Consider the following 7,471-nt stretch of genomic DNA (forward strand, 5'->3'; position numbering starts at 1 on the left):
GGGGCGGGGCCGGGGGCGGGGCCGAGGGCGCGGCCGGGCTCGGGGGCGGGGCCGCCCAAAGGGCCAAGGCCAAGGCCAGGGCGAGGGGGGAGGGGCGGGCATGGTGGGGGGGGGGAGGGGGGGGGGGAGGGGGAGGGGCGGGGGGGTTATGGGGAGGGGGGGGGGAGGGTGGTGGTGGTGGGGGGGCTGTGGGGTGGGGGGTGGGGGGGAATTTGGGGGGAAATGGGGAACAATGGGGAGAAAAATGGGGGAGGAAATTTGGGGGAATTGGGGAAATTTGGGGGGAAATGGGGAAAAAGTGGGAGCGGAAATTTGGGGGGAATTGGGGAGATTTGGGGGGAAATGGGAGAGGAAATTTGGGGGGAAAATGGGGAAAAAGTGGGAGAAAATTTGGGGGGAATTGGGGAAATTTGGGGGGGAAATGGGGGAATTTGGGGGAGGAAATTTGGGGGGAATGGGAAAAATGGGAGGGGAAATTTGGGGGGGGAATTGGGGAAAAAGTGGGAGAGAAAATTTGGGGAGAAATTGAGGAAATTAGGGAGAAATACGGAAAGAAAATTGGGAGAAATCAGGGAAAATGGGGAGGAAATTTGGAGGGAATTTTGGGGAAATGTGGGAGAAATTGAGGGGGAAAAGCAGGGGGATAATTTTGGGGGAAATTGGGGGAAAATGGGGGAAGAAATTGGGGGAAATTGAGGAGGAAATTTGGAGGCAATCGGGGAAAATTTGAGAGAAACGGGGGAAGAAATTTGTGGGGAATCAGGGAAAATGGGGGAGGGAATTTGGGGGGAAATTGGGAAATTTTGGGGGGAAATTGGGGAGAAATGAGGGAAGAAATTTTGGGGAAAATTGGGGAAAAAATTTGACGGGAAATGGGGGAGAAATGGGGGGAAAATGCAGCAAGAAAATTGGGGGGGATTGGGGAAATTTGGGGGGAAAACGGGGGAGAAAATTTGGGGGAAATTGGGGAAGGAAATTTGGGAGTTGGAGGGGAAATTTTGAGGAGAAATTGGGGAGAAATAGGAGAATTTGGGGTAAATGGGGGGAATTTTGGGAAGGAATTGGGGGGAGAAATTTGGGGGCAGAAATGGAAATTTTGGGATTTTGGGATGTGAAATTTTGGGATTTTTGGGATTTTGGGGATTTGGATTTTGGGATTTTGGGATTTTGGGGATTTTGGGATTTTTGGGATTTTGGATTTTGGGGGTTTTGGAATTTTGGGATTTCAGAATATGGAATTTTGGGATTTGGGATTTTTGGGATTTTTGGGATTTGTGGATTTGGGGATTTTGGAATTTTGGGATTTGTGGATTTGGGGATTTTGGGGATTTTGGGGATTTTTTGGGCCATGGGGGGGGTCGGGACACGGGGGGGGAGGGGCCATTGAGGGTCCCGGGGGGGTCCCAGGTCAGGGATGGGGGGAGGGGCGGCCGGGGGGCGATGCCCAAAGGGACGATGGGAAATGGGGGAGGGGCGAGCGCGGGGGGGGGGGGGGAGAGAAGAACAAGCGGAACAAACCAATCAGCGGGGGGTCCTGCCCTCCCCCGCGACCCCCGAAACCCCCCCAGCCCCAAACCCCCCCCCAAAAAAACCCAAAAAAACCCAAAAAATCCCAAAATTCCCCCAAACCGCCCCCAAAACTCCTCAAATTCCCAGAAAATCCCCCAAAACCTCCCCCAGGCCCGGCCGGGGGGGTTGAAGGGATGCGCGCCCCCCCCCCCCGTTGCCATGGGAACGGAGCCCGGAGCGTCGCCCTGGCAACCGGAGGAGTTCCGGAGCATCCCGGGGGGGCGGGGGTCCGGGGGGCGCTGGGGGATGGGGACCCCCTCCCGCCCCTCCCCCCCCTCCGGGCCCTGCCCCACTTAGCGCTCCCCCCCCAAATCCCGGCCCCTCCCCCCAATCCCGGCCCCTCCCCCCTCCCCAATTCGGGGTCTCGCCCCCCCGTCCCCCTCTCCCCCCCCACCCCATCCGGGGGGCCCATCCCGCCCCTCCCTCCCCCAATGGTGGGCCCGGGGCTCTCCCTCCCCCTCCCCCGCCCTGGGGGTCCCGGGGGTCCCGGGGGGGGGAGGGGGCGGGGGGTCGCGCTCACCGGGGCGCCGCGGGCGGGGGGGGCCGGGGGGCCATGGCGGGGCCGACGGAGCCGAACCGGGAGCGGCCGCGGGTCCCTCCCGCCGGGAGCCGCCTCCGGGGGGCCGCGCCGCCAACGGGACGGCCCCTTCATCTTCATCATCATCATCATCGTCACCGTCATCGCCGGCAGCACCTCCGGCCTTCGTCGGCACCATCCTCATCCTCAGCACCATCCTCATCCCCGGCCTTCATCATCATCATCCTCAGCATCCTCAGCATCTTCATCATCCTCAGCATCCTCATCATCCTCATCATCCTCAGCATCCTCATCATCCTCAGCATCCTCATCATCCATCTTCATCATCCTCAGCATCCTCATCATCTTCATCATCCTCAGCATCCTCAGCATCCTCATCATCTTCATCATCTTCATCATCCTCAGCATCCTCAGCATCCTCATCCCTGGTCCCCTTCATCTTCATCATCCTCAGCATCATCCTCATCCCCGGCCTTCATCGGTGTCATCCTCATCATCCTCACAGCCTCAGCACCATCGCTGTGCCAGGGACGGGCCCTTCATCTTCATCATCATCATCCTCAGCATCCCCAGCATCCTCTGCATCCTCATCCCTGGTCCCCTTCATCTTCATCATCCTCATCCTCATCCTCAGCATCCCCGGCAGCACCTCCGGCCTTCATCCTCAGCACCATCCTCATCCTCAGCACCATCCTCATCCCCAGCCTTCATCATCCTCATCTTCATCATCAGCATCATCATCTTCATCATCCTCAGCATCGTCCCTGCCCCCCTGGCCTTCATCATCCTCAGCATCATCGGCATCATCCTCATCCCCGGCCTTCATCATCATCATCATCATCTTCGGCATCATCGTGCCCAGCCCTCCTCATCATCATCGTCATCATCCTCATCCTCATCTTCATCGTTCTCATTCTCAGCATCAGCATCCCCAGCCTTCCTCATCATCTTCATCACCTTCATCATCCTCATCGTCATCTTCAGTATCATCTTCATCCTCAGCATCAGCGTCCCCAGCCTTCCTCTTCCTCTTCATCATCATCATCATCATCTTCTTCACCATTGTCAGCACCATCTTCATCATCCTCAGCATCATCCCTGTGCCAAGGACGGCTCCTTCATCTTCATCATCTTCATCATCTTCATCATCTTCATCATCACCATCATCTTCATCGTCCTCCTCATCATCATCATCATCGTCATCTTCATCCTCAGCGTCATCATCCCCATGCCAGGGCCGCCCCGAGGCCTTCCTCTTCATCATCATCATCATCATCATCATCATCATCATTCTCATCTTCACCGTCCTCATCCTCACCCGACCCGCCCCGGACATCTGGGGAGCCGCCCAGAAACCCCCAAAAAACCCCAAAAACCCCAAAAACCCCAAAACCCCAAAAACCCCCAAAAACCCCAAAAACCCCAAAAACTGCCCCAAAACTGCCCAAAACCAACTCAGGACCCCCCAGGAAACATCCAGGACCCCCCAAAATCCCCCCAAATTCCCCCCGGACCCCCCAGTTCCCCTAAATCCCCCCAAAATTCCCCCAAATCCCCCAACCCCCTCCAGGGCCCCTCAAAATTCCCCTCAGGACCCCCAAATGCCCCCAAATTCCCCCAAATTCTCCCAAACCTCCCCCCAGAACCCCCCAAATCCTCCTCAAAGCCCCCAGGACACCCAAAATTTCCCCAAATTCCCCAAAATTCCCCAAAATTCCCCCAAACCCCCCCGGACCCCCCCGGACCCCCCAACCCCTCCCGGCTCCGCCAGGGGGCGCTCTGCCCCCGCCGGGAGGCGGGACCCGCCCCGCGCGCTCCCATTGGTCAGACTCCCCCTTTGATTGACGTACGGCTCGCCCAATGGGCGGTGCGGGGCGGAAGCGGAAGCGCGCGAGGGCGGAAGCGGAAGCGGAAGCGGAGCGCGGGCAGCGATGGCGGCGGCCTGGGGCAGGCTCGGGGCCCTCAGCGGAGCCGCCGCCATGGCGGGCGCGGCCTACGGGGCCCACGGTGGGGCGGGGGCGGAGCGGGGTCCGGGGGGAGCCGGGGGGAGCCGGGGGTCCTGGGGAGGATTTGGGGGGGATTTGGGGGATTTTGGGGTCCTTGACCCTCATTTCCCCCCTCAGGAATGCGCCGCAGTGACCGGGACGAGTATCAGAAAGAGGTGAGTGAGGAGGGCGGAAAAACCACCAAAAAATCCCAAAAAACCCGAAAAAGATTTTAAAAACACTAAAAATAACCCCCAAAAAACCCCAAATGGCCCCCCAGCTCTACGAGACCGCCAATCGCTTCCACCTCCTGCACAGCCTGGCCCTGCTGGCGACCCCGCACTGCCGCCGCCCGCACCTGGTGAGAGCCCCCGAAATGCCCCAAAAATGTGCGAAATTCACCCCAAAAATTCACCCCAAAATTCACCCCCACTGCCGCCACCCGCACCTGCTGAGAGCCCCCAAAATCCCCCCAAAATCCACCCCAAAATGTGCTGAATTCACCCCAAAATCCACCCCCCTTCTGCCAACCCCGCCGTCCCCGAATCACCCCAAAAATGCCCCAAAAATGCCCCAAAAATGCCCCCAAATCCCCTCCAAACCCCTCCAAATCCCGGAATTCTCCCCCGGTTGTCCCCAAACTCCCCCTAAATCCCCCAAAACTCCCAAAATCTCTGAATCTTCCCCCAAACCCCCCTTGAATCCCCCAAATCCACCAAATTCCCCCCAAACCCCCCAAACCTCCCTGAATTCTCCTAAATTGCACCCTAAATCCACCCAATTCTCCCCCAAACTCCCCTAAATCTCCCCAAACTCTCCCCAAACCTCCCAAATTTCCCCCAAATCCCCATAAACCCCACCCAGATGCCCCAAAAATCCCCAAATCGCTTCCAAATCCCCTCCCAAACCGCCCCAAATCCCCCCAAAACTCCCCCAGATCCCATGAATTCCCCCAAAACCCCAAATTCCCCTCAAATCCCGGAAATTCTCCAAATTTCCCCCAAACTCCCCCAAAACCCCAAATTCCCCCCATAAACTCTCCCAAATTTCCCCAAATCCCCCCAAATCCCAGAATTACCCCCAAATTTCCCCAAATCCCCCCCAAATTCCCCCCTAAACTCCCCCAAATCCCCTCAAATCCCAGAATTTCCCTGAAATTCCCCCAATTTTCCCCCAAATTCCCCCTAAACTCCCCAAAACCCCAAATGTCCCCAAACTCCCCCCAACTCCCCCAAATTCCCCGAATTTCTCCAAAACTCCCCCCAAACCCCCAAATCCCCCCAAAACTCCCCCCAGGTCCCCCCAATCCCAGGGGTTCGCTGCTGCGCCGGGGCTGGCGCTGCTTCTACACTCCCCACAACCTCCCAGGGACCCCCAAACTCCCCACGCGCGCCGCTGGGGGACCCTGCTCAATCCTGGCAAAACCCCAACGGCCCCCGAAACCCCGGGCAAAAACCCCCGGAAACGGAAAACCTGCTGAAATGGGAAAACGCGGCTGGAAATGGGAAAACCCGCATGGAAATGGGAAAAACCGCCTACCGGGAAACGGGAAAAACGCTGGAAATGGGAAAAAACTGCATGGAAGTGGGAAAAACTGCATGGAAATGGAAAAGAAAACTGGCAAATGGGAAAAAGCGCCCTGAAATGGGAAAAAACTGCATGGAAGTGGGAAAAAACTGCATGGAAATGGGAAAAAACCGCCTGGAAATGGGAAAAAACCGCCTGGAAATGGGAAAAAACTGCATGGAAGTGGGAAAAAACTGCATGGAAATGGGAAAAAATGGAAAAAAACACAGCAAAACCTGAAAAAAACCCAGTAAAAATGGACAAAAATCATCAAAAATTGCCTGAAAACGGACCCTGCTCATCCTGGGCTGGGCAGCCATGGCCCTGTGAGAGCCCCAAACGGGCAAAAACTGCATGGAAATGGGAAAAAAACCGCATGGAAATGGGAAAAAACGCAAAAAAACCAGCAAAAATGGAGAAAAACCCAGCAAAAATGGACAAAAATCATCAAAAACGGACAAAAATTATCAAAAATTGCCTGAAAATGGACCCTGCTCATCCTGGGCTGGGCCGCCGGGGCCCTCTACGGACACAGAAACGGGAAAAATGGGCAAAAATGAGCAAAAAACGGCAAAAACAGAGAAAAAATAACAAGAAACGGAGAAAAACAGCAAAAACGGAGAAAAAATGGCAAAACTGGAGGAAACCTGGCAAAACCAGAGAGAAAATCATCCAAACCAGCTGGAAAATCAAAAGCTGCCAGAAATGACCCAAAAATGGCCAAAACCTGGCAAAACCAGATGGAAATCATCAAAAACCAACGAGAAATCATCAAAAGTGGCCGGAAATGATCAAAAAGGGACAAAATCCGGAAAATCCAGATGAAAACCGCCAGGGGAGCCCAATGAATCGTTAAAAATGCCCAAAAATCATCAAAATCACCCCAAAAAACCATTGAAAAAACCCCAAATCCAACAAAATCACCCAAAAACTGACAGAGGAGCCTGAAAAATCATTGAAAATACCCAAAAATCATCAAAATTACCCAAAAATCATCAAAATTACCCAAAAATCATCAAAGTTACCCCAAAATCATCAAAATTACCCCAAAATCATCAAAGTCACTGGAATATCACCAGGAGGAGCTCCGAAATCAGGGAAATCCCCCCAAAACTGCGGGGGGACCCCCAGAACTCATCGGGGGAGGGGCTGGGGCGGCCGAGGGGATTTTGGGGTGAATTGGGGCGATTTGGGGTTTTTAAGGGAATTTTGGGGTTTTTAAGGGGCCTGGGGTCACCGGGAGTGACCGGAAGTGGCCGCTGGGGTCACCGGGAGTGACCGGAAGTGGCCATCGAGGTCACCGGGAGGTCACCGCTCCCCTTTGAGCGCTGCCCCTTTAAGAGCCGAAGCTCCTCCCCCCGCTTCCCATTGGTGCAGCTGCCGCCCAATGGGAGCGCTCCCTGCCGCGTCCTCGCCGCTGATTGGTCGCGGTGATGCACTCCTGGTGACGTCACAGCTGTTGCTGGGCGACAGCCAATGGCGCGCTGTCTTTCCCCGCCCTTCAGCTCCTGATTGGCTGAGGGTCAGAGTCTCGCCGCTGATTGGACGCGGTGCCGGATTTGCGAACCAATAAACGATCGAGTTTAGTCACGGGTGCGTTGCGTCATGGGGCGGGGCCTCGGGGTGGCCACGCCTTCACTGAGCTCAAAAATCCCCGAAATTTACCCAAAACCCCAAGAATTCACCCAAAATCATTCCAAAAACTGCCCCACAATTGCCCCCAAACCCACCCAAAATGAACCCAAAACCTCAAACCCCAAATTTCAGCCAAAATCCCCCCCAAAAGTGCTCCAAAACCCCCAAATTTTGCCCA

Source organism: Camarhynchus parvulus, unplaced genomic scaffold, assembly GCF_901933205.1.
Source record: "Camarhynchus parvulus unplaced genomic scaffold, STF_HiC, whole genome shotgun sequence".
In the NCBI taxonomy this organism is placed as follows: domain Eukaryota; kingdom Metazoa; phylum Chordata; class Aves; order Passeriformes; family Thraupidae; genus Camarhynchus; species Camarhynchus parvulus.